This window comes from Globicephala melas, chromosome 6, assembly GCF_963455315.2.
Source record: "Globicephala melas chromosome 6, mGloMel1.2, whole genome shotgun sequence".
In the NCBI taxonomy this organism is placed as follows: Eukaryota; Metazoa; Chordata; class Mammalia; order Artiodactyla; family Delphinidae; genus Globicephala; species Globicephala melas.
In genome coordinates, this window is record NC_083319.1 from 113478982 (window position 1) to 113506725 (window position 27744).

Sequence of the window (27744 nt, forward strand, 5' to 3'; positions counted from 1 at the left end):
GATGCACCTAGCCTGTACTGCATCATCATCTCAAGAGATCTATACCACATGCAGCTTTCCGGGTGGCCCCGGCCAACACCAGGTGTGTGCTGGCCTCGTCAGAAAACCCAGAGGTTCAGCCCGACCCTGTGGTTTCAAACACTGCAGCCTTTAATCTGTTTGCTGGGAGCTGCAGTGCCCTCACGATTTTCCTGACTCATAATTTCAGCTGCTGCCTGTTGGCAACAAAAGTGATTGGTGTTATTTTTTTTTTTTAAATGAAAATTGCAGAGGAGACATTGTATTTGAAACCAGATCTAATTACAGTGATGAAAGGACGAACTAGTTATCTCAAAGTCAGAACAGGACCCAAGAGCCATTTTGTAAAAGAGACTCGAACCCAAGGGTCAGAGCAGACCCCACCGTACGACCAAACTTCGTTTCAAGACGTTCAGTCTTCACTGTATTCTTTCCTGTTCAAGTGGCTGAATGTTGATAATGTAGCTGTATGACTCTGTGACTGCACGTCATTATTCGGCTCACATAAAACGCAGTGAACCAGTAACTGCTGTACTACGTGACATGACACTTCACGACCAGTGTGATTTTGAAATATATCCTAATTATAGATTTAAGTAGAAGGCTGTAGTAAAATGAAACTACTGCCACCATGAGAACCCTGAGCAAACATTTAGGCGTCCAGTTTGATTATCCTTCTTATTTTCAGATTGGTGTTTGGCTTAATAAAGGTAGACAAAATCAAAAGGATCAGAGAGAAAATAAACACGTAGGCAGACTGAGCTCTGAGCAGAGGGCCAGAGCCTGGGAGCTACAGCAGCAGAGACACACTGGGGGGAGCAGCCAGAGCACCCGGGACACGGCGGCCACCCCCCAGGGCTGGGCCGTCCACGCAAGGCGGCTAAGGCAACCCAACCAGATGCCTCCGCTGGGATCACCTCCCCAAGTAAACGGGGCGTCAGGATTCTAAACATTAGCACTCACCCTTAAAAGCTTTCCTCCTGAACCTGCGTAATCAGCGTTCTCCATTTGACTGCCAGATCTGTCATCTGTGCAGAAGCTGCTGGAAAACCCGACAGTTGCCCTGGGTGCACATTTCCAAGTGTCACAGTCCCCATGCACTCGGAGGGGAGGCCCCAAGGGCTGGAAAGAGAAACAAGCCAGAGCCTGAAGGCCCCGGTCCTCCTGTAACTGCACCTTCGGGAAGGCACAACCACGCGCACGCTTTATACTTTTCCAATCAGTCCAGTGGAGGGGTCAGGACACCCGCCCTGAAACAGGCCCTGGACCGGCAAAGGCCCCGAATTGTTAAATGAACGAGAGCTTGGCCCAGGTCTCACACTCTCGACCTTGATATGCCTGTGAAGGGCGAACACTCGGGCTTTTCGAAATCTCGAAGTATAAAAATAATTCCAAGTAACTTTTCCATCGTTTGTACCCTGGAGCAAGGATGCCGACCTGGTAGAGGAAAGTATGGCTGGTGGTGGAGGTTACTGAGTGTCCACAGTGGCTGCTGAGTGGTTCTGAGGGGAAACAGTGCAGTTCTGTATGTCTGCAAACTGACAACTCCCGCTGGCTGTGCACGGAGACGGGCCAAGGATGCCTGGACTCGGACAACTTCCGTCTCGTCCCTGGATGACGTTTCTGCCTTTCAGAGAGATGGGCAGGCTTAGATGCCGTTCTCTCTCTCGCAGATATAAGCTCTGCTTTGGAGAGGCAACGTCCAGCCCCTCGTCCCGTCCTGGGTATCCTGCCCTCACCTGCTGGGACAGGCTTACAGGTGCGGGTGTGGACAGTGTGTGCTCAAACCTTCTGCTATGTGACACAACCTCATGACACGGAGGGCATCTGTTTTTGTTTTCTCTCTTAGTAAGTGCCTCAGATAGATATTTCTACAGACCCACACGTCACTTATACAAACACGTCTATTTATAGTTAGGAAGACGAGGAGAGAGGCTTTACCAAGAAAAATCACACATTTTTCCAACTCCAGCTATGAGTTAGTTCATCTGTGGTTTTACTGGGGTATGCTTTACTTCAACACTCTTTCACTGGGCGGGTTTTTCAGACCTTAACTTAGTCAAGTGACGTCACCTTCAAATACAGAGAGTCAAGCTTCCTCACTGTCTGCTCTCCTGTGGGGCAGAGCCATCTCCTCCCAGGGCTTTCGCCGTGGTGATCATCCCCTCAGCTCTGTCCGCACTCTGACCCCTCAGAGCATCACACTGGGGTCCACCTGCCTCCTGGCTCACCTCTCTCTGGCCCAACACCTGAGCTGCCTCGCCCTCAGGGCCGCTCCACTTCCTGCCCGCTGCTCGGCAGGACCCTGGACGCAATCCCCCCACCTCCCACCTCAAGACCATGAACGCCAAAGGCAGTCAAGTCCACCTTCTAACCCCAGTGAAGGGTGACTCCAACCCCTTCAATCAGTTCCTCTGCCACCAGCTTAGCTGAGACCGATGTCCATTTCCTGCATGATTCTAACCATCCCGGTGGTTCTCCTGTCTCCCAGCTGACCAGCTACCTACACCTGCCCCGGGAGGACGCCACGCAACCAGGAGAGAGAAAGCAGAAGCAGGAGGCATCCCTGCTGTCCTCCACCGAGGCACCACGCGGAGCAGTGAGGTCCGAGTCAGGTCGCTGCTGGAGAGTGACACAGAAGAGCACGCAATTAAGAGCTGTTTCACAGCCTAAGACTCAGGCTCAACACTGCAGAGACGAGATGAGCTCAGGAAGTAACTGGTCGTAGGTGGAACCGCTGCTTTAGGGACTCTAAGTGCCAGAGCACCCCAGCGGAGGGAGCGACTACCGTGAAGATCAGGGTGGAGAGAAGATGTTTGATGACATTTCCGGGTCAGCGTGTGGGAGGCTGATTGCCGTCATTCAGCAAACACCCACCACCGTCTACCAAGCGCAGGGTGTTCCTCCATGTAAGGGACACAAAGAAGACTAGCAGACGGCTCTCTCCTCGGGAGGTGAAGGGGATGGTGGGGTTCTGGGGTCCAGGATACAGGAGTGTCGTCAGAACCCGACCTCAGGCAGACCCTGAGGGCACATCCCAACAGCCAGGTGAGTGTCACACCTCCTCTCCTCAAACACCCAGCCCCGCCAAGGTGACGACCGACTTCCTATTCCACTGAAAACACAGGAAGCCCTCACTGCCGCGTCCACCCACACTTGCCCCCTGGCCCGCGGAGCCCGCTTTCTTTCTAGAACCGCAGAGGAGCCTCTGCCGTGCCCAGACCCCAGCCTGTCCTTCCGTCTCTCCTGACCTTTGACGGGCAAGGTGAAGCCTTCCGTCCATGTTCCTGCATGCATCCCCAGGCACCCGCTGGGGTATTTACAGGGACCCACAAAGGCAGTCCACATCACGACAGCGGCCGCTACAAAACACGAGGGTATGCCCGGAGGACGGGTGCTGTAAGGCTCGCGGGCTCGCTCTGCCCGCGCACAGCCGCTCCTCTGCCCGAGCTCCTTCCCACCGGGCGGATCCCAGCCTCACTGCTGTCCCTGCTTCCTGGCTCTGTTTCCCCCAGCACAGGACTATCTGAAGCCCTGGATGTTTAGTTTGTTTCTCTAGGGTGTGTCTCCCATCACTACAAGACAAGCTGCACGAGGGCAGGGGTTGTTGCCTATTTGTCCATCTGGGTCCCTACTTTCTTCCCAGAGTCCAGCCAGCGGCCAGGCCACGGGGCTTGTTCAGCAACAGCTGTCCAGCCCTGCCATTTCAGAGCTGGGTGGCTCTGGGCACATTCTCACCCTCCCGAAATCGCACCTGCATCCTTTTTAAGATGGGGGTGCTGATGGTACTTACTACGTGGGACTGTGGTGACGACGAGACGATGTAAAGTGTGTTAAACATTTTAGCACACTTTCTGGTAGGAGGTAACTGCTCTGTGGTATTTATCCTATCGTTATTCAGGATATTATAAGTGTACATCAGCATCTAAGTTGACCTGAAGTCTGTCCAGTCCCCAGGAGGTATTTGTTTGGGAATTTTGTGCACTGGCATCAAAAAGAAAAACAAAATGCCTGGAAGTTTGCTTTCTTGCTATTATTTAAGATTCCATTTAAAACCAACCCTGACTTGAACAGCACTGAGCGGACGGCTTACGGTGCTAATGCTCAGGTTCTAGAGTAAAGATGATGTTCAGTAGTTTAGTAAGGAAGTCGTGTCACCCAGCAGGCAGCCCACGTCAACCGGCCATCAGAGCCGGTTCCCCGGCCCGGCTGATGGACCACGGGCCTCACCTCGGCCCTGTCACCCGTGTCCTTCCCCCTCTGGTGCCAGGTACTGCTGTCCCCACCTCCCAGCTCTCTGGTTCCAGGCTGGGGGGTCTCTGTTAGCACGGGGGCAGTAGGAAAGGAAACGTATCTCTGTGTACCTTTATTTTCCCTTTAGGGTTTACATGGAAAAAGACAAGGTGGGGTCCTTCTTGCCATTGTTGCTGGGATTAAAAGTCGTCTAAAAAAAAAAAATCAAGTTGGAGCTCTGAGTGCATTTTCCCACAAAACCATGTTATATATAATGGCTCCTTTCGATGGTACTATGAGTAAAAGCAGGATACTCTGACCTGTCCTGGAACCCAACCACAAACTGACATGGTTTCAACGAAAGGGCGTGTTCAGAGTCCCCAGCGAAGGATTTACAAGCGCACATTCGAAATCCAGCCCAGGTGAAAGCGGAGGGCGCTGACCCTCAGTGGGTCTGGCAGCTTCACAAAGGCAGCACACGTGTCATGAAGCGGGGGACGACGCCTGTGAGTCCCACGCACGGTGGTCCAGGGCTACTTCCTTCCAACGTGGATGGGCACCTGGGCTCCGCTCTCTGATACCAGGAAACGTGGTAGAGGATGCTGCATGCCCTGCAGGGTCTGGGGAGTGACAGCTGCTTAACCAAGGTTCCTTCCTCCCTCCCTGCCCACTGGTGAGACTTCCGTGTCTATTCTTCTTACTTGGTTTTGTCTGGTTTTTTAATTAATTAATTTATGGCTGCGTTGGGTCTTCGATGCTGTGCGCGGGGCTTTCTCTAGTTGCAGCGAGCGGGGGCTACTCTTTGTTGTGGTATGCGGGCTTCTCATTGCGGTGGCTTCTCTTGTTGCGGAGCACGGGCTCTAGGCACGCGGGCTTCAGTAGTTGTGGTGCACGGACTCAGTAGTTGTGGCTCACGGGCTCTAGAGAGCAGGTGCAGTAATTGTGGCGCACGGGCTTAGTTGCTCCACAGCATGTGGGATCTTCCTGGACCAGGGCTCGAACCCGTGTCCCTTGCCTTGGCAGACGGATTCTTAACCACTGCGCCACCAGAGAAGCCCCTTGTCTGTTTTCTTATGAGTCTATTTCTAACACTTCTATATGGAAAAAAAATTGCAAAGTTTTGCCAAAAATCCAAAAAATGGTCATCTGCCCATTTCTTCTGGCTGACACATTCTGCCTGCAAATGGCAGCTTCTCCCTTAGGAGGAAATCTTTTCCATCAAGGAAGCCCTTCTGTTTTCCAAAAGCCCAGGCCAAGATGGACACCAGCATCGTTGCTTCCCGGAGGGGGAAGCTCTGGCAGCTGGTCGCCTTGCACTCCGTGGAAGAACTCAGAGCTGCATGAACCAACCACCCGAATTCTCAGCCTGCCTTCCGGTCCCTGTGACCCAAACACACAAGCAAGAGAGGCTCACCTAACCGGAAGCGCGCGCGTCACCCGTCATGGTTGTCCCTGAAGCACACGAGCAGCAAGCAGTGAAGACGACTGCTCGGGGTGAAAGGCGCCTTTAGGGGTCAGTGGGGCTGGGCCGAAAACTGTCCAGGGCACTGGCTTCAGGGGCCGTTTCTCCTTCCTGACCCCTCAGGCCCTCCTTCCTTCCCCTGTACCTCCCCACCTTCCCTACAAGGCTGGGCTAGCTCTCGCCAGTCCTACAGTCTCCTTGGAGGAAGACTTTCTCATCCAGCAGCGCTCATTCTTCATCCTTTGACACAATCTGATACAGAGCTTCCCAGTGAGCGAGTGCAACCCCGTGAGCGAGTGCAACCTCGCTTTCGAAGAGCAACCCGAGAGGCGGAAAGGGGACGGCCCGAGGACCTCACTCGACCTCCTACCACCCTGTGTCTCAGAACAACATTTGCGGAGTGAGCTACTGTGTGTGAACGCAAGAACACGTTCACAGGAGAGTACAGTGCTCGTCAACGTATTTTTTTGGTGTCTACCTCCCCCATTTACTTGGAGAGTCATTTTGCCAAATAAGAAATCGTATAGGCATTTTGAGAAGCACAGTGAACTTCCATCACCTGATGTTTATCTGGATCTTCTGAAACAGCTACTGAAAAAGCACATCACATGTTGATATGAAACTGTTTACAAGGAAATGTATGCAAAAGAGAAAGCAATGTCTAAAACGTATTTTTACTGTTCCCAGCGACTGTGAAAAAAAAATCCGGAAAGTGGGGGAAGAAAAGCAACAGCGGTTTGGACAATCAACAGCTGTGTGACCAAATTAACAACTTCCTTTTGAAATGATGACTCCAGCACCTTGAGCAGTATGGACTCCTTGATAAGCTCCAGGAAATACTTTATACTTCAGTAATAATGAGTGATTTCAAAGATAGTAGAGTATAAGATTTACTACAGTCTAGGGAAAATATTTTGGGGAAAAAGAGCAACTATGCTCAAAAATAGTATAAAGATTACAGCTCTTGAGAAAACAACACAGTAGAGTTTTTTAAAGCTCAACTGCAAGGCAATGCAGTAGGTGGTTCAACTCTTACTACAAAGCTTTCAAAGTCAACGAAAACCCAGAGCCCACAAGCCTATAATGAAGCACCCCTGGGCTCCTATAACCAGGACACCAACCTCTTGCTTTCCAAGTCAGTGTTCTCACCTAGGAACACACTGGGTGTGCAGTTATTACACCATTTCAAGCATGCAGGCTACTGGACCGCACCAGCTGTCAGAGTGTTATGATTCACGGGTTTCACAGCCACAGAAAACAGAGCTGTGTGATTGTCGACCACCTACCCCGAACTCTTCACCCAGAGCACCAAGTGTTCACACAGCCAAAAAGACGGTTAGGATGCTGGCGTGCTTGATTATTCGCTGTGCGCGCCTAGTTTCTTAGTAATGGATGTGGTGTGGGCACCCGGCAACCCAGCCCCGTCCTTATTCAAAACACAAAAACTAGAATTAGTGTCAGATCAATCTTGTTTTATATAAAATAAATAGAAGAAATAAAAAACATAGCTTAGAGATTAGTTGGAAAATGTGTTGATTATATATTGATTATATACCTCTTGCCTATTTGTGATACCCACTGTTAAGGAGGGACTAACCACGTGACTTCCTCTCTCTTCAGGTCGGACTCCGGACTCTTCCAATCGCTCCAAGGCACGGGGACCCCTACTCTCACCCGCAACAACGCAAACCCACGTGAACAGACCAGAGAAAAAATAAAATTCACTCAAACCTCTCATCACTAAGTCAAAGTCCCCCAGCTCTTGAAACAAAGAGTCCTCTTCCGTTGGGGATGGAGGAAGACCGCACGAAGCGGCTACCTCTGCACTGTGCGCTCAGAAACATCCCCTACCCCACTCCTCGATGACCCCGGCCAGTTCTTCCTCGGACAGTAGCAGTACTGCGACGGGACCCCTCATAACACCAACCAAGAAAATGTCCTCCACGGCAGAGCTGGGCAGTTTCCGAGGCTGCTGGGACCGCTGCTGAGCCTGGGGGGCGGGGCGTCGGGGGCGGCATCCCGAGGGCAGGTCACCCGGGAACCGAGCCTTCCCGCCTCCCAGGCGAGGGTCTGTCCACTCAGCCCCTCCCTGGGGCCGCAGGGCACACGCAGCTCGGGCTGGCTCGGCTCCCGGGGACCGGGGTCGGATGAGCTCCGCGCGAAGGGAGCCCCGGGCCGCCGTACTCCGCGCCCTGGAGCCCCGCACGCTCGCCGCCCCGAAGGGAAACCAGACCCGGGCGGCGGGACCGCAGCCGCGGGGGGCGCTGCCCGAGGGCCGCCGGCTCCGCGCCCCGCGCGCAGGCCACCCGGCCTCGCCGCTCCCCCAGGCCGGCGCCCAACCCCCCACTCCGTGCGCGGAGAGCACCAGCTCCCCGCAGAGAGGAGGGTGTGGGGGTGCGGGGCTCGGGAGGGACGGACCCCCTCACCACACCCCGCCGACGGCAGGAGGAGATCACCGCCCGCCCCCTCCCCGCCAGCTCTGCCGGCCGTGGTCTGGGGCAGCCTAGCCTCTCCGGCCCCCGCACGGTCCGAGGCGCCCAAGCCCCTCTGGAGCCAAGCTCTCTGCGCCGCTCTCCGACCGCAGGGCAGGGAGGGCTCCGCCAGGGGCCGCGGCAGGGCGGGAACGCGGGGCCGCTGCCCGCCGGCCCCCTTTTCCTCCCCTACCCCACCCCCACACCGCCCTACCTGCCGTCCGGCCGTGCCCCGCCGCTCCGGGACCCCCAGCGTGCCGGGAGGACCCGCCGTGGACCGCGCGCTAGACTGGACGCCTCTGCGACTCTGGAGGCCTGACGCCCCGCCCGCGCGCCGGGGCAATAAGAGTCCACGGGGCCGCGAGGGCGGGGAGGGGGCGGGGCAGCCTGGGCCGAGTTGGGGGGAGGGGGGGCGAGAGGAGGGGAGAAGGGGGAGGGGAGGGGGGAAGGGAGAAGCGGGCTGCCCGGCAGGTTGGCCGCGCGCCCGTCCCCAGTCCCCACCTCCCGGGTAGCAGCCCCCGCCCCGGGCAGCACCTGGACGAACAGGCTTTCCCAGAACTTCCAGGAGGGATGGATAACGGGAAAGAGTTTAACTTTTTTTCTAGGCCAGTAGGGATGTTGGCTGCATGTCGGATGATTTGCCCCAGGTTTTGGGTTTTCTCGTTTCTGGACTAAGAAGGAAAGTCCAGGACCTCTGCTCCAGGGCAGCATTCCAGCGGGATGAAGTGAAACCCGGCGCAGGCGGGGGGCGGCCGGGAAGAAGGGGCTGCGGGCGTCGGGCTGGGCCGGTGGGTCGGAGCCCAGCTCCTGCGCGCCATCAGGTACCATCAGAAAGACTGTGCAGCACTTAAATCCCAAAGCATACTGATCGTGTGGAATGCTGCTTTCTTTTTTAAGGAAGAGAGAGGATAATTTCTAGATTTCCATGAACAGTTTACTCTGTTCCGCTTATCAATGAGTAACTGAATTGCGGGGCCCTGAGGGTAAGAAGTGCAAGGCGTTCTGGTTTAGCAACGGTGCCTATCTTGTGCTCTTCTGCCGTCAACTTCTAGAGGCCCTGAGTCACTCGGAAGTTTCTATAGAACTGTTTTCAAGGAGGAAATGGACTCATTAATTCCACAATTAATTTCTTACGTAAAGTGTGTCACTTCCTGTGGGCTTAACCTTAAGTCCAGGTCGGCGACTTCTCCTTTTACTAACCCAGCTCAGGACGCCCCTGGCTCCGCACATCCCCTACAGTTGGGTTAGCAGTTATTTCTGGCCTGTTCCTCCTACACCGCGTACTCCTTGACCATCAAGTCCATATCTCCTCTACACACCACGAACTGTCACGAACATGAATGGATGAATGCTAATAGATCGCATATATTGAACACCCATGGTTGTGTCCAGCCCTTTCTGTAAAACGGTCACCAAGAAAACGCCAGTAGATGTCATCTAGGTTTGAATGCCAGTGGCCACAGTAACTAGTCTAGTAATTCTATCCCTGTCTTCAGTATTAATATCAAACAATAGGGTTTCTGGGTTCACAGCCCTGAGACAGAGACTCGACGTCTCTCTCTCTCCCAGAAATAGTGCTAATGATTTTTAGATTAAAAATGATGTCTGTAAAATACTCAAAACAGTAAACCCAGAGGATGGTTCCCTGTGATTCAACCCTCAGAGATAAACATTGTTAACAGCCTGCAGTATCCTCTTCCAGACTTTTCTGTTTGTGCATTTCAACACGTATTCAACACACAGATTAGATCATTTCCATATGATTCTGTAAACTACTTCTTTTTTAACCTACAATATACCATAGTCATCTTTCCAGGTCTACTACAAGGCATTATTCTCTTTTCAATTTCTGCAAGGAACAGGGGTAAAAAGCTCAGTACATCACTGTTTAACTTTGCTTTTCTTTCAAGTTTTGGTGTGCTCACTCCCGGGCAAATGGCCATTAGGGCAGCAAGAATGACATCAGGAGTGCACTGCAGGGTTTTCCAGAAGGCTGCACTTGACATTCTGAAGTGGGAGTTAGGACTTAGTGGTCTGTGCCATTAACTGTGGAAGTCTGTAGTTTTAAAAAATTTTCATAGCAAGGGGATTAATCTGATGAATTTTAAAGTTACAGTTCTTAAGTGTTGTGAGTTTATGATTTAGGAGTCCGTTCTCAACGTTAAGCGCAGAAAGAATGAAATGGATAAGGCTGAGTGACCAGCACCACAAGCTTGGGAGAGTGTGTAGGAGGAAATAGACCCAGAGGGTTGGTGAACTACCAGGAAACATCCAATTCCTCTCCTCTCCAGAGGCAGCAAGGAAGGATGACCCAGAGATCCGCCATCACTGCCTTACTGTTACCTATTATAGGAGCCCAGAAATGTGAAGCAGTTTCTACTTCTCACAGGTCAGATCCGGGAGGATTTCAGAACTGGTGCAAAACACTAAGTCTTTTAATGCTTTCAACTTTTAAAGATTTTAAGCGTGCAGTGGGGGAGGCGTGGGTACATCTTATACATCACTTTGGCAAATCCAAGATTTGTGACAACGGTTATCAGTACTGATAGGAATCCTGCCAAGCCTGAAAAGAACATGCATCCCCTTGTGTGCTCCGAGGATGCTGAGCAGCAACCTTCTCCTTAGATTTTCTCCTCTCGCTCCCTGAGCTAAAACTTAGAGCTCTGTGGCTTTAGGGCAACAGGAAGGGGTGGAGAACACACCTGCATCCACTCATACCCCCAAGGGGCTGCGCTCCGGGACTCCCACTGGCCCCCGGCAGCATCTGGCAGAACCTCCTCTGAGGTTCCTGTCTCCAGGGTCACTTTTGCCCACTTGGGCGCCAACACCTGTGGCTTCAAACGTGCACATTTAATCTGAGATGAAGTAGTTTGCTCAGCTGTCTAACTGTTTGGGGAGGAGCGTGGAATGGGTGAAGTTAATCCTTCAAATCACTCCTCGTTTCTCCTTCTCACATTCTCAGGAAAAGAATGAAGCTCAGGGTGGTTGAAAACTAAAACGGCAGCAAAAGCTCAAAACAAATGGTATCCACTGAACAGACGAGGGAAGCCAGCCACAGACCCGACGGCTGGCAGGGAGCACACGGCCCCTGCCTCAAACATGTCGGCATCGGTGGTACTTTATAAAGTGGATACGATGAGCAAATCAAATCCATGCCTTCTCGCCAAGTGCCCACTAGAAAAACTACACCACAAGTCACAGCGCCCAGCCACGCTGTTCTAACACGTAAAGCCAAAATCTACATTTTCCTTCCTTTTATTTACAGGTATTAGTATATCTTCAGGCATTTTGCTTAAAATAATATTTTAATGAAAAGTACCAAAACCTTGAGATTTTCTCAGAAGATTCTTGGCCAGGGGGCTGGCATGTATTTCCGCCGAGGGATCGATGGTGACTATGACAGATGTTCTGACAGCAATTCAGCATAAGGGTCTATTTCCACTCACTTCTGGTGCTTTGATACTATTTTTAAAAACCTGTGGATTTAGCTCTTGCTGTATTTTTAAAAGGTACAAGATCTTGTCTCAGTGGTCCATTTCCTCAGTTGTAGAGATTACTTTTGCAAGGAATCCCAACCCCATTCAGCAAACAAGAACAGACTAGGAAAATGGTAGAGCAGTTACTGACTTTACCTGATACTGGTTCCAACTAATATTATTTTTCAGAAAATGTTTCTGAGAGGAGAAGGCTTAAGATCACCTTTCATTCTGTTCATGTTTAAAATGAGCACCTTCAAGAAGCCTTGGACCACTTTGAATCTGCACTCTTTGTAATTAATTGCAGCATTTTTAGAGAAACATATCTGTTTCCGTATCAACAATTACCAAATTATTTTAACAAAAGTGCGAAATCTTTAAAAACGTGGGTCTTCTCAGGAGGCTCAGCCCTTTGCACTATCTGACCATGAATGTGGACTCCTGGGGGAGAAGGAAAGGGCAAACCTCCGAGGACAATTCATACTTTCAACATAAAAACAGAGTGTGTATCCCACTGGCCAAGATAACTTTCTGGCTCTTTGGTTTGTACATAACTTTTTATTAAGGGCAGGGAGAAAGGCCAAGGGGAAAACAAAGGGGATTGTTTGTACTTGTGTAAAAGTGACTAGAGCCCAGTGGACGTAAAATACTAAGTGAGAGGGAACATGGTCCCCAGAAGGGCTGCAGTCATGGAGGTTAAAGAAAGATTGTGAAGTTGTAAACAAAAGAACAGATTGAGTTTGCCAGAGCAAACTAGGCCTTGAACCTGCAAAGGACTCCAGGGGAATCACAGATTCAGACCAGCGGGGGCCTGAGAAAGGGTGCCCGAAAGGGCTGGGCTCTGGAGACAAGATGGGCCGGGTCCATCCAAGGCTGCTGCCATGACCTTGAACTCACAGAGCTCCTGTGTTCTCATCTGTAAAGTGGAGGAAAGGCATTTCCCTTGGCCTGCCTAAAAGGAGATAAATGAGATGCTGCCTGGGCAACCGTAACACAGTTCTCAGCACATGGTGGGTGGCCTTGGTTTTCTTACTCCTTTAATGTGTATGTTTATATCTTTACAGTATCTAAGGATTTTTTTTTTTTTTTTAACAAAACACAGTACTTAGGAGCAGAGTAAAAAGTAATAATCTGACATGATGCTGGTCATTTCACACACATTCTCCCATTTTATATGCCTGTACAACCCATGGGAGGTATGGCTGTTACCATCACGCCCCCTTCATGGAGGGCAGTGACCACAGAGAGGTTAGTAACCTGCCCAAGGACACAGAGCAGGTCAGGGGAGAAGCAAGAGCATAAACTGTTGAGTCCAGAACCCAAACTCCAGGGATTCTTAACTCTGGAGTGAAAAGTACATACACATGGGAAGTCCCTTAACAACCTCGGGACACTAAGATCTCCTTTAGTGAATCGTTCTCACCAAGTTGCATGGTGCACAAGAACGTCTGCTTGACTTGAAATAGTTCAGGCAGCTCTAAACATGTCCTGCTTCACCCACAGAAGAATCTGACTCATTACTGAGTATCCTCTTCCAAATCAAATGAGTTATGCTGGCTCCGATGGAATCACCACAGATTCCACACGGATTACTGAAAAGGCAGAGTGAAAAGCAGGCCTTCGCCTTTTTCTGTGACTCTCCCGAGTGAATGATGAAATACTGCTGTGAGCTGGCTTGTTAGTTTGACTCTATCCTGCGTAAGAACAACCTTCGGCTGAGTCTATAAATGTAGTCACTGATAACAGACACATAGGCCATAATGTCACATTTTATATGAATCGCAGTGGCAGTTCATGAAGTTACGGGTGAGATTTCTCTTAATACTGTTACCTCTGGTGACACCCTAACAAGGAATCTTGTGTTGCTTTTCGTGCAGCTTCCTTTGGATGCTTCGAAAACCTGCGGACCAGCCATCACTCAACTGTTGCTCCCAGAAATACAGGATGTCAAACAACCTGGTGACGGATCTGCTGTGGGTGATGCCATGGAGACCAAGGAGCCCAACAGGGTGTAGCCGGGGCCACGTGTACAGCGAGGAAAAGAGGGCTGTTTCCCACTCCTGAAACCCTCACTCTACCGCATCTGTCACTTCCTCAACTGGAGTATCCATCCATTCCCTTGAATTAATAAGCTCATCTTCTGGCTCCAATGAATGGGATTGTTATCTGAAGTGCTTAATTTTCTTCCTTCGGGAAGTACACAGGAATTTGCTTGGGTGCTGCAGGGAAAGGCTTTCTAGCAGGGATTTCCACCTACTAAGAGGATCGTTGAGATTATTTTATGGCACAGATCTTTGACACAAAAAATGTGCAAACCTAGACTCTGGTAGTGAAAAGGACGGAAGAGAGAGCGATAAGGGTAAGTCAAATATTCCAATTAAAGTTTCTCTAAGAATAGAAATTTAATAGATACATTTTATACTGGAAAATCCCCTGACTGTATACCCTAAGACACATACAGCAAATATTTGGTAACATCGGGAATTTAAGAAATTAATTTATCTGTATATAGTTTATGTGATTCATCGTTAAAACAATTGACTTAATGTTGATACTGCCTGTTACGGGCCCCTGATACAACGAAGTACTAGATTTCAAGAGAAAAAAAATCAAGACTTTTCCCTAAGATTCCATTAGGTATAAGGAATATTCCCATTGTTCCAAAGAATTGAGATCACTGTTCTTCTATCAGTGTATCATCTTTTTCGCTTTGCTGATAGTAACCTTAGAAAGGGTTAACTGATTTTGAGGTAATTTGGTCACATAATGGGATGATATCGTATCTTCAAAGAACGATTCAAAGAACCGAGTGGCCCAGCAGTGTTTTCAGATGGACTTTTTTTTTTTTTTTAATAATATGCAATGAATTGTGATGAAATGTGGCACATGAGGCATCCAAAGAGAGAAGCCTGTGCTGACGGAAATTGGAGTTTAGGGCACCCGTTTTAAAGTTGTACACAGTGCTCTGTGTGAAACAGATAACCAACGAGGACCTACTGTACAGCACAGGGAACTCTGCTCAATACTCTCTAATAACCTAAATGGGAAAAGATTTTGAAAAAGAATAGATACACGTATGTGTATAACTGAATTATTTTGCTGTACACCTGAAACTAACACCATGTTGTTAATCAACCAGACTCCAATATAAAATAAAAATTTTTTTAAAAAGATTAAAGCGTTTCCCTGGTGGCGCCGTGGTTGAGAGTCCGCCTGCCGATGCAGGGGACACGGGTTCGTGCCCCGGTCCGGGAAGATCCCACATGCCGCGGAGCGGCTGGGCCCGTGAGCCATGGCTGCTAAGCCTGCGCGTCCGGAGCCTGTGCTCCGCAATGGCGGGAGAGGCCACAACAGTGAGAGGCCCGCGTACCGCACGCACGCACACACACACAAAAAAGATTAAAGAAAAAGAAAAGCCTCAGTTTTCTCATCTATAAAATGAAGACACTATTATCTTCCTTGCATGACTTGATGCAAAGATTAAATGAGTGTAAGTAAACACCTAAAAACAAACAAACAAAAAAGTTGTAATTTCGGAGCAAAGTTGACAAAGTGAGATTTGGAAAGTAAAGTTTTCAATGCAAGAAAAGCAGAAAGACAGCATCCACGATAAAGACTAACTTCAGCCCTACCTCCTTCAGACCAAGCCTCTGCAGAGCACGACCTCAATATTAAAAAGCCTCGCTGGAGATGGATGTATTAGCGACGGGTCTAGACACATCTCAGCCACTGTCGCTCTCAGGTCCTGAGCCGACAGGCGGCAGTGTTAGATTCCGCCTTCCCTCATGCGCGGCGGGCAGAAGCCAGGCCCAACTTTGGTGCCACTGTGCCCTTGTGACACTCTACAAAGCCTCTGTCCCAGCAGTGGATGGACTGGCCGGACAGAAGTTCTCCTCTCAGATCGGCTCCATTTCAGAGCTCAGAGGCGCATCGGAGGGGGATTCATTTGGGATTCAGTGCCCTGCCTCGGGGTCAGCATGCCACGGCCCAGTGAGCAGCCCAGCGGGGCGTGCTGGCCGGGCCAGGAGGTGGTACTTACGGAGAAAGGGATCACCCAGTCCTCAACCCCCCTGTTGCTCGGGGAGAAGCATCTAGAAAAACAGAAGTGGAAGGGAGCTAGTTCTGGGTTACAAGGAGGGCAGCTGTGGTCAGGACGGTCATTGTCTGTAATCTTGGGCAGGGCCAGCTCATCCGACAGTGGGTGCCAGGGCTCAGGCCCACACACTTGTGGCAGCCCACAAAATTTTTTTTAAATTTTAGATAATTTTAAACTCGGAAGAAAAAAATGAACATAAATGACTGTCGTCGTGATGACTATATAATAATGAATCTAGCCTGGATTCCATCCATCTTTATGCCAATGCTGTTATCAAATATAATTCTAATTTTTTTTAATGGAGAAAGGGACCCACGAAGGCAGAAGAGTCTGGGGCCCACGAAAGTCCCAGTGTAGCCCTAACTGTCGATCGTCTGCGCCCTGCACACTTTCATTGGTTGTAAAGCACGTCTGCCCCCTCGCCTCCTTTCAGGGCTGTACTGTGTGTGAACCTAAGGCAGTAGGCGTCGCACGTTTTTAGAAGAAGAAAACAGGTCCTATGTTCTCAGGCTCCTTACCATCTAAGTGGGCGGACAGAGTCAGCTATTAACAACTGGTGCTTTGCAGCCGCTCATTCACGTGAACGTTTCTCCCACTGACAGTGAGTTACTGGCGTGTAGGTGAGGCCCAATCGTCAGTTCACTGGGACACCCTTAAAAGGCTTAACTGAAAGCTTGATGCATTTAGAAGCTGGACCTCCTCGGGTCTTGTCTGGAGAAGGAGGGAGGGCCAGGTTGAGGGTGGCAGGTGTGCCCCAGACCCCTGCGTGGCCCCCGATGCCATGTCTCCTGGAAGCCCTACCCATCCTGGGTCGGTCCACCTCATCTGCAGATGTTCTGCTTTTCACTTTTAAATCCCTCAAGAGTCCCTTTTCAATTTCAACTTGTTCGTGGTGTTAAGAGAGCACTTCCACTACCAAAACACCACCTCTATTCGGTAAAACAATTCCAAGCTTGGTCCCTTGTCACCACGTACCTATTCAGACTTTATTTTTTAGACTGATTTATTTTATCTTTTCCAGCTTTATTAAAGTATAATTGACAAATAAAAAATTTTACTTGCTTAAGGGGTACAATGTGATGTAACTTTGTGTAATGATGACCATGATCAAGCTAATTAACACACCCATCACCTTGTGTGTTTGCACGCATGCGTGCGCAAAATATACGTACACCAGGCTTTAAATATAACAAAAGATCTCATCCAGTCCTAAGTCCTCTTGGAAATGAGGTCTTTAGGGAAAAAGTCCCTTAGTTTCCTGGTCTCCTTGTCTGCTCAGTGGAGGGGTTGGATGGTGTGATCCCTAAGGGCTGTCTTCAGCGGGATGGTCCTGGGGTCAGGCCCAAGGTCAACCCACTCTGGCCTGGGTGTAGGTGGGACTTTTGTAGCAACTCTTCCAGGGGGTGTTGGGATATTGCAGAGAGCAAGGGTCTTCAGTGACAATCCACTGAGAAGTGACAAAAAAAGACTAAAACCTCTCCTTATGTTTATCTGATCCTTTAAATATTTGTATCTTTCTGTATATTTTTAATATATGCAATATAATACACGTATGTGTTTTGCATATACAGGTATGTGTACATATACCTATATATGTATATATATGCACAGCCAAACCTCAGAGTTACTGTGGCTTCCAGACCTCAGCAATAAAGTGAATATTGCAGTAAAGCGAGTGACAGGAACCCTTTGGTTCCCCAGCACATATACCAGTTATGTTTACACTATACTGCGGTCTGTCAAGCATGCAATAGCATTGTGCCTCACAAACAATGTTCCTACCTTAATTTAAGAATACTTCATTGCTAAAAAGGCTAACCATCATCGGACAACGCAGGGCTGCCACAAACCTTCAGTGTGTAAAAAAAGCAGCCTACCTGTGAAGCACGGTAAAGCAGAGCACAATAAAATGAGGTCTGCCTGCACATACAAAGTATTTTACGAAAGGGGATGAACGACCCAAAAAACTTAGTATCCCGTGGTTTGACGGTACAAAGAAATATGGAAGCGATGCAATCCACCAGGTGACACGTGGCAGAGGGCTGGCTTGGAGCACCCATCTCTAGGGTCAGCTTAGCGCTTCAAACGTGCAAATTTAATTTGAGACGAAGGACTGGGGTCGGTCTTCCACTAGTCTGGGGAGGGAGATGAAATAAGTACAGAGACTTCCTTCAAACTATTCCTTCAGATGGAGATTCCACTAAATACCCCAGATAGCCGAAGACTTGAGAAGGTCACAAACCTGCCCCGCCTGGACCCCTGCCCCGTCCTCTGAGTTACCAAGTTGATTCTTATGGGCGCAGCTCCGGATGACCTATGTTTGGAACTTGGATGCTGTGGATAAGCAGAGCATCTGACCTGCCAAACCTCTGTCCCTACTGATGCGGAAGGACCCAGAAGCCACGAAAATACAGACATGTATTACTCCACAATTTTCACTGAGACCCTCACTTCATACGTAAGTGTGGCATTATCAGATTCCTTACTGATAACATACACAACACGTCAAAATTTACATGTCTGTCTCCCGAATTTTTACTGGTGCAGGTACTTTTTGGAGCTGCTTCTGTAACTATCATTCTCCTATTCGAACAGAGATTGCCGCTTGGATACCTGGCTTCATCTTCTCAGTGAAAGTGGACCTTCCTTCTCATACCTTCAGACACGTTCAAGAGAAGCGTCAGCTGCTTGTGATACTTAGGTGTACCCCCCAAAGCTTCCATTCACACCTACTGAAGGAACGCATGTTCACGTTTAGGGGCTCGTGCTCTGGGCCTGAATCCCGATGTTGTCACTTGCCAGGATGTCTCTGGGCAGGTTGTGTAACCTCTCTGAGCCTCAGTTTCCCTCTGAGAAATGGGAACAGCAGTGCTGCCCACAACACGGGGCACAGTGAGGATTCACGGAGATGCCCAGGGTCACTAGGCACAGCGCACAGGACCCAGCTGCCAACACGGTTAGCGATTCCCGTTGTCACTGCTCAGACACATGGCCACGTGCGGCCACCGAGGAGCTTATATTCTAAATGAGTAACTGGACGAAGCAAACCGCTAAGGCATTGCCTCAGCTGAGTCAAGAACATGGATTAAAGCTCCTTTAAACTCACAGTCTATCAAAACAAGACTGATGGCAGTGCTCTCTGGGTCTCCACAGGAGGGGGCAAGTAGGGGAGGGCAGCAAGTGGAGCCCTGATAGAAAAACCTGCTTTAGGGACCTAAAGACAACATTCAACCCAGGTGCTGGCTACAGCGCGAACCCACTGTGAGACCTCGCACAATTCACGTCAAGCCCTGTGTCTCAGTGTTCTAAACCTGCACCAGAGGGGGCTGGAGGAGATTACATCTACCACCTACAACTATTAAATAACTATCGTAAGTCATCATAGGAAATTCCGTTAAGATAGATTTATTTCTTTGCTCCTCCGCTTTTTGATACCAGGGCATGTAAACGATTTGTGCATTGTTCTAAGTCTGCATTAGCTTTTCCCTGTAAGTAGAATAATTCAAATGAGCTGACTTATGCGAAGGGCTTTCTCATCATTCAGAGGTCCTTGGAATTCCTTTCAGTAGTGGAGGGACCATCCAGGCTGAAGCACCGACTGGAAGGTTGGATGAACTGCTCTGGCTGCGAGCTGAGGTTTGCTACCCGATGCCGGTCAGCGCTTTGAGATCACCCTGTACGGGCATCCTCTCCTCTTTAAACTGGGAGGGCTGCTGGCGAGGCTGGGGAACCCTGGACGGACCCCCAGGTCTGGTCACCCCACATTAACCAGATCACAGAGACATGCCCAGAAGTCTCTGCAGTTACATTTCCTTTGTTTTTCTCACAAACAACTACAGCTAGCTTTGTTTTTGTTTTTACAAGTAACTGATATATTATTAGTAAGTAGAAATCACCGTTCTCAAAATCACAAAGACTGTTACAAGATCGTTAAGGACACACAAAGAACTTTGTGAGCTTATGTGCTGTGCAGATGAAGTCTGAAATGTCAGTTCTTTCTTACCCTGGAAACTCTTATTTTTTTTCTAAATGTAATCGGTGTTTATTATGAAAAAGTACAACTCATAAAGGCAAGAAAAATGTATCCATGTTCATAATGCACTAACACTGATATTTTCTCCACGTTCGTTTCCTGTTTCCCGTCTTCGAAGCATAGCTGCGTGGATGGTGCGTCATTTTATAAACTTTTCAGCGTCATTACATTACTTCTCATAAACGTACTTGCCTTCATGGTCTGACTCACAACTAGTTTTAGTGGCTGCATAATATTCTATTCTTTGAGACAAGGGAATTAACATTCCACGTTCTTTGGCTCTAGTTTGCTTCTTTCTTCTGAAATCGTAAAAAAAAAAAAAAAAAAAGCTATTACAGGAGACTTTTTCAGGTTTATATGTTTATTCCTCTTTTGAATTATTTCCTCAGGGAACATACCGAAAAGTATGATCTTGAGATCAAATACTGTTCGTATAACTCTTGACATTTATAGCTAAATTGTTTTTTTTAAAAAAAAAAATTCACTTCTTTGTTAGTGATGGTAAACATGTTCTCACAAGGCTGCCATCTTCCTGAACAGGGAAGGCTCATCGAGTGGGGTTCGTTCCTGAGTGTGGAGCAGTTATTTCTGAGACCAGAACGTGCCCCTGAGCCCAGCCTGATGCAGCGCTCTTGTGCGCTGGGGGGTTCCCGCCCTTTGCCCTGTGGCCAGCTCTCTCCTCAGACTCTCCCTTCCCACGAGGCAGTGTTCTGGAAGTTTCAAAACCCAGTGTGGGCTGTCCAGTTGTGTATTTGGGGTGGGAGTGGAAGGGGGGGCTCCTTCCCTTGCCTACCTTCAAGTCACCAACAGTCAAGTTACGGAGGATTTTAAAAATTCATCCAGGATGAATGCCCTATATCTGTTCCCCGCTTTGAATATAAATATAGTGACTGCTTGGTGAACAGAAATCATTCTGTTGGTTCTGTGGCACAAAAAGGTGTTTCTCAATCTGTTTAGGATTATCCTGAAATTCCTCTTCCAAAGCTCCGCCCTCTTCCACCCACACTACAAAAAGGTGTCAAAATCAATGTTCATTCACATTACTAAGTAACAAAGATCATTTAACACTTTGGAGGGTCTGGGAGATGAGGCTGAGAGGATCACATGAGGCTCCGATGCTTTCTCTGCATGATTTCCTTCTTTGACACCTTCACTACCTACCAACAAACACACCTGGATCAAACGTTTCCCTCATTTGTGAAGAGGTTCGCTTTTTCTCAAAGGACACAACTAACGCTCCGTGTTCAGGGTGCGTCTGAAAATGGGAGTCGGGATATCTTTGTGACGTCTTGGAAACTTTCATCATCTTCGGCTAAAAGTTTCATGAACTATACATAAAAGGAGTGCCACGGTGCTTCTAACGTACAGCTCGCGTTTTCCTCCCATGTTTAACAAGGGAATGCTTATTATTTCAGCTGCTCAAAGCGTTTCTAAACGTCTCTCCCTCGCTGGTCTACAAGAGGGGAGAGATGCAATGTGTACTTCTCAGCCCTGCTGAAAGACCAGAGATCCTGTTTTCCCTCTGTATTCTGTGTAAGCAAGTGCCGCCAGAATCCTCTGACAGTTTTCTTTGCTTATTTTTCCTCTCCCAGATTGCCTCGGATCTCCGCTCGCTTCTATTCTGAAATCCTGCAGAGCCAATTTCCTTATTTGGTTGCTAGAGCTGCTCTTTGTCTGGGTCAAACATTCTGCTAAGCTTGCAGCCTTCCTTCAACCCCGCCCCGCCCACTGCTCCCCCTACACACACACACACACACACACACACACACACTCCCTCTCTCTCTCTCCCCACCCCCCACTCCCCCCCTCCCAAGCAGGTCACTGACTCAGCCTCCTTTGCCTTTACTCTCCAAGCATCCAGCACTTATGCCCATTTAAGGAGCGCCTTTTGGAAACCATAAGGGGCCGGAGAGCTTGCAGCTGTTTGGAAAGTTTGCTCTGTTGCATACACTCCAAGTCACCGCAAAGCCTGTATTTCACACGCATGCCCTCCTCGTGGGGCCGGGCATCTTTCTGGAAAGAACAAAGAGCCCAGAACGCTCCTGGTCGCCTGATTTGTGGTCACTTGATTCCTCGGTGTCCTGGCTCCTAATCTGGCTGAGGGGCGGAGTGGTTTTGTTTTGTCCTCCCCTTCCCCAGTCTGGGGTGCCCGCGGGACACTCCCGTCTCAGATTTGAAGGAACGTAGTACCCAGGCCCAGCTGGACAGGCCGGGTCCTTCAGTGGAGGGCACAGGCTCCCAAGCATCTGCCGTCTCGAGGGCAGAAGGGTATTTTCTGCTTTCTGTCCTCAGACGCGTGTGGGGAAAGCACAGCTCTCTGCATTCCCTATTTAAGAAAGGAGCTGCCAGGGCCCATCCCATAAAACACAGCCGTGTTTCTTCACATGTAAACAAGGGAGAAATTCCTTGGGCAAGCACACAGCCTTTTGGTCCCTGGAACAAAGCGGATGGTGGTATTTATTATGTCAAATAAACACATCATCCACGCTCCAAAAGGAAACCTGAAACAATCAGCTGAACAAAGCAGTTTTCAAGGTTTTAATCCGTTTGCAATTAGCTCTTGTCTAACTCCACAGAGAAATTCAGACTGAGCTATTTTCCCAGACAGAGGAGGCTGAGTGATTCAAGTCTGTTCCCAAGACTTGTTCTGAAAAGGAATCAGAGCTCGTTTCCCAAGGTAAGTAATATAAACATACAGGATATCCTATCACTTGATATTATTCCTCATCTAGCACCAAAAATAGTCTGTACTTTCCTTTGTCCATTGTGCTAATGATCGAAGCCCCGTTTTCGTCAGGCGTCGGACTCGGTGCTGTCACCAGGCTTCACAGTGGCCACGCTGACCACCACAAGGGGCAGACCAAACCCCACAGAAAGCACATTGTCTCCCGGCCCCTCACCATTCAGTCTGCTTATTCTGTTCACCATGGTGACCAGTGTGGAAACAGCATTCAGCTTAACAGAATTCCCAAAGTGTATTACCCTCTTTTGTTCAGGACCGTCTCTGACCGGCTGGGATGAATTCTTGTTGGTACAAGTCCTAATCCTCCTAGGAGGTGGACAGGGTATGGATTATACATATACTTTCAATGACCTCCACTGGTTGTAACCTCAAGGAATCAGACGGGCCTTGAATACGGCTGGTGGGTTCAAACTTGTCCAGGGTTTAGAGCACAAGAAGTCGCGACACTGTTCTACTTAATTCTATCACTGAAACGCCACGATGCTACTAGAAGAAAATGATCTGTATGCCTGCGATTGTGAAGCCGTCGCAAGCACACGTCCAAGAAAAAGACATCTGTGAAAGCCTATTGCTGAGCTTTTAAAATTCACGTTTACATTGGCGCATCCTTCTCATTATCAAGAAGAAAGGTGGTAGCAATCACTAAGAGATGAAAAAGTTCATTGTTTTATGGGAGGAGAATTTTAAACTGAGAATATTGTACCGTGATTTGGGAAACACCATCCCTGTTCACTTTCAGCCCAGTGTTCTGGGAAGCATCGTGGAGAAACAAGGGCATCAAGACACTAGCCCCATATGTGTGATGCCGCTTAAATGCGGACTCTAAAAAAAAGATACAAATGAACTTATTTACGAAGCAGAAACAGATTCACAGACTTAGAGAAAGAACTTACGGTTGCGGGGGTGCGGGGGGGGGCAGGGGAGGGAGAGTTAGGGAATGACGTGTACACACTGCTCTATTTAAAATAGATAACCAACAAGGACCTACTGTATAGCACAGGGAACCCTGCTCAGTATTATGCAACAACCTAAATGGGAAAAGAATTTTAAAAAAAAGAATAGATACATGTATATGTATAACTGAATCACTCTGCTGTACACCTGAAACTAACACAACATTGTTAATCAACTATACTCCGATATAAAATAAAAAGTTAAAAAAAAAAAGAAAGAAAGTAGCCCAAGACTGGGCGTCCAGACCTGTTTTTGCGCCAGTTTTGCTGCAAAGCGGCTGTGTCCCTTTTAAGTAAGTCATTTCATCCCTACGACCCTTATTTTCCACATCTCTGAAATGCGGACACCATTTGAAATCAGAATTCCCAGTGTGGTGAGGTTTCCACATTCCCCCAAAGCCCAGCAGAAATGGTATATTTGCTCAAGACAGACCTTATAGGCTATTGCGTAATTGATTTCCACCCCCAGTGACCCTGCTCTGCTGGTAAATAAGTGGAGGAATCTGAAATATGAGTTCTCAGTGAAAAAAATCAGAACAATTAGATTAACATAATTCCAAATAATTTCCCCAAGCCTAAACTGCTAAACAAGACTTAGAAGGAGAAAGGTGATTGGCTCTTAAGCTTTTATCTGTGGTTCCCAAATTTAGCCAGAAATTTAGGCTGACTTACACTCATCCTGTCTCTAAGTGTTCCTGGGATCAGGAAGTTTCTGAGGCTGGTTTACAGCTTCTCAAAACTGCGGGCAAAACCTATCAGTGACAGATTCTAAGTACATTTTTTGGTTGTTGCTTCATCCCTCACTCTCCCGACTGAATCAGGAGTTCACTGGAGCTGGTTCTTTCTAGGCCGCGGGCCTGAGCCTCCCGACCCCTCCTGTCACACCGTGTCCGGGACACCGTGTCCGGGACGCCTGAGGGATGCTGCGGGTCCCACAGTAAGGTGGAGCTCCGAGATGGGGAGAACACTGCTGATGTGCACAGTACGTGATCCTAACAATAGCTTTAAGAAACGGAGAGAACGATCTGGGTTTTGTACTGGGGTGTCAAAATGTGATACAATCAGGTTTACCAGTTAAAATAATCCTGACTATGCTTTAGTTTCCTCATTCTAAGTAGATGGTAACTGCCTTGTTCTGAAGCAGGGGAGGTTTCTCAAAAGAAGCCCTGCTTTTATGTCCCTGTACCTGGGAAAGTGCTGGGAGCACGAAGCAGTAAGAAGGGCACTGACTGGGAAGCGAGAGGACAATTAAATTCTGTGATTCTGGTAAAACTGATAATATTTTCATATCACCTCCTTCCACAGGCGTGGACCTTTACTTAGAGTTACCCTGAGAAAAAACAATGCATCATTTGGACCTTCAAACAGGAGTCAGGAAATAGATTCCAATTCCCTTTTCTTTTTTTCAAAATGATTACCTTTTTCAAAAGAAAAGAAACCCACACTAAGAGCTCCGGGGCCAACGAGGCCTTCCGCACCAGCATTCCAAGCCCGGATTTGCTTCTGGGGAGGTTCCTCCCTGCCAGGCCCTGCATTCTTTCCGAGGGCCTGGCATTCAGGCTGGCGAGACGATGGGGGGCTGGGAGTCGGGGCCATTTTCAGGGTTTGCTCTAATTTCCACGCCCAGGTTTATACTGCGGGGTCTGATGGGGAAGAAGGGAAATGCTTGCCAGATGTTTCCCCACGTTTGTTTCGAAAGCAAAAAGGAGCCCCGACACGCTCTTCATGACAACACTGCAAGCGAACGAGTATAACAGAGGGGAGACACCCATCCCGGAGGCCCGGCTGCACGCTGCTCCCAGTATAGCGTCTTCACGATAAAGCTGCTCTCAGGAGGAGTCCCCCCCAGGGATGGAAAATCTTCGCACAGCAGCAGGCAGCAGAGAGCCTGCAGCCTAAATGGTGACCAGGAGCGTCTGCACACATCCTCTCCCCTGCTGGCCGTGAGCCAGCCCGCCACCCTGGATGCACGCTCGCTGGAACCCCTGCCTGGCTCTCTGTCCCCCAGACTGTGGTCCCCATCCATCGAGGCGTCTCGGCTCTCCACACCGCAGGCTCAGGGAGCGACCGCGGAGGCCCACGGGAAACACTGCCACGTGCGCTGTGCCCGACAAGCCAATGTCAGCTGTCAACCTTCACGGCGGGGATGCCTAGTGAGGCCTGGGCCCCCCCCCAGCAATGCCTGTCCTGACACGTTTCCAGGGACAGGAGGTCTGGACCAGAGGGTGGGGAGTAACCCTTGTTTGGCTGGTACCGAGCTTCGGGTCCCAGGCTGAGGTTCGTTTCTCTGAACCCAGGTCCCTTCTTTGTCTCCACAGTCGAAGACGAAGACGGGTTCTATAAGGTCAGGGCTGGTGTGTGTCTCACCCAACATCAGAACACCTCTCACCGCAGCTCCTCCCTCCTCCGACAGAAAGATGCTGCTTTTCCGCACTCGGCTGTCCTCCTTCGAACCTCTGACCTTTTCTAGCTCCACAGTACCCACCAGTAGAGCTCCCAGAGCGGATCCGGTGGGACCGTCACCTCCCTTCTCTATTTCTCTCGGGTTTTCATGCCGCCGTTTCACACCCCGACTCTGAGCTGGACAGAACCTTCTCCCCTTAGAGCCTTCTTCATCTTCTGGGTTTCCTGTTTCTCTTCAGTTCAGCAGACATTTTTTTCTTTATTTTTTGAAGTATAGTTGCTTTACAATGTTGTGTGTGTCAGTTTCTGCTGTACAGTTATACACGTAACTGTGACTCAGTCATACACATACATACATGCTTTTTCATAGTCTTTCCCATTATGGTTTATCCCAGGATATTGAATACAGTTCCCTGTGCTCTACAGGAGGACCTTGTTGTTTATCCATCCTATATGTACTAGTTTGCAACTGCTAACCCCAAACTCCGGGTCCATCCCTCCCCCACCCCCTCCCCCTTGGCAACCACAAGTCTGTTCTCCACGTCTGTGAGTCTGTTTCTGTTTTGTAAATAAGTTCATTTGTATCATTTTTTCATTAGATTCCATATATGCGTGATTTCATATGATGTTTGTCTTTCTCTGTCTGACTTACTTCACTACGTATGATCATCTCCAGGTCCATCCGTGTTGTTGCAAATGGCATTAGTTCATTCTCTTTTTATTTACGGCTGAGTAATATTTCATTGTATACATGGACCACATCATCTTTATCCATTCATCTGTTGATGGGCATTTAGGGTTGCTTCCATGTCTTGGCTATTGTAAATAGAGCTGCAGTGAACACTGGGGTGTATGTATCTTTTAAAATTACAGCTTTCAGTCTTTTCCAGATATATGCCCAGGAGTGGGATTGCTGGATCATACGAGCTCTATTTTTGGTGTTTTGAGAAGACATAACATTTTTTGAATATCCATTAGTTAAAAAAGACTTCTTCATATACTGATGACAGAAGAGAACCAAGGTATTTACCTTCCCCTCCAAGCAGAGGCAGCCACAATTCCATAAAACAGACAAGGCTGCAACTGCAGGGAAGGGATCCGCGTGGAGCCCGTGTGGGGCTGTGGGACCCGGGGAGGTGGGGCAGGAGACCCGAGAGGCACCTGCAGCACGTGCTGGGCGGCCACGTGACTTTCCATATTCGCGGAGTCCCAGATCTGGCTGTGTCTGTCTCTTTTCATTGCTCTTACTTTTGGGGGAGGGAGACAGAGCTGGTTCCTTACAAGGGTCCCTGCAATAAAGGTTGCTGCCCTTTCCCAATCTGCTCCAGCCCCCAGCTCTCTCCCCGTCTCTCACCACCTCTCTGTCCCGAGATGTCTGTGGTCTGACCTGTGGTCGCTCAGCCTTCCCGTCCTCCACCTCTGACTTGGGAGGGGAAGTGCTTCCATCCGCCTGAAATACTACCCAAGCCCAACGTGTGTTCAAGACTCCGCTCCTTCCAGGCTCCTCCCAGGCCCACAGCCCACGGCCGTACTTTTGCTCTCCTGAACTTCCAACCCCCAAATCTCCTCCTCTGGTCAACGGGCTCCGGACAAACGCCTTTTGTCCTCAGACCACCTTCCAGTGACCTTCCCCCACCACTGAGGTGGCATTTTCTCCGTTCCATCACCAAATGCTGCAGGAGCTGAGCCTCCAGCCTCACTGTCTTCGCGTTCTCCTCTTCTCTTCCCTTCCCACCCTCCCCAGTCTTGCTTCGTCCCCTTGCACTGTGCTCACACCAGCCTGAGCAGGCCCTTAGTGGTCACTGGAGCACCAAACCCCAGAGCCTCTTTCTAACACTGCTCAGTCCCCAGCCCCC

At 49.2% G+C, this 27744-nt stretch overlaps 1 protein-coding gene across 5 annotated transcripts in view; it reads right to left on the minus strand.

Moving 5' to 3' along the window:
- Positions 1 to 27744, minus strand: part of PALLD (palladin, cytoskeletal associated protein) — a 389315-nt gene that overhangs the window by 76932 nt on the left and 284639 nt on the right. Inside the window, exon 1 of one of the 5 annotated variants that reach the window (XM_070045832.1) lies at positions 8399 to 8509. The exons of 3 other annotated variants lie outside the window; for them this stretch is intronic. The gene's annotated coding sequence lies outside the window, so the exon portion shown is untranslated. Of the gene's footprint in view, positions 1 to 7640; positions 7721 to 8398; positions 8510 to 27744 lie in introns of those variants that run through there. One more of the 5 variants, XM_070045833.1, reaches the window with a different exon arrangement.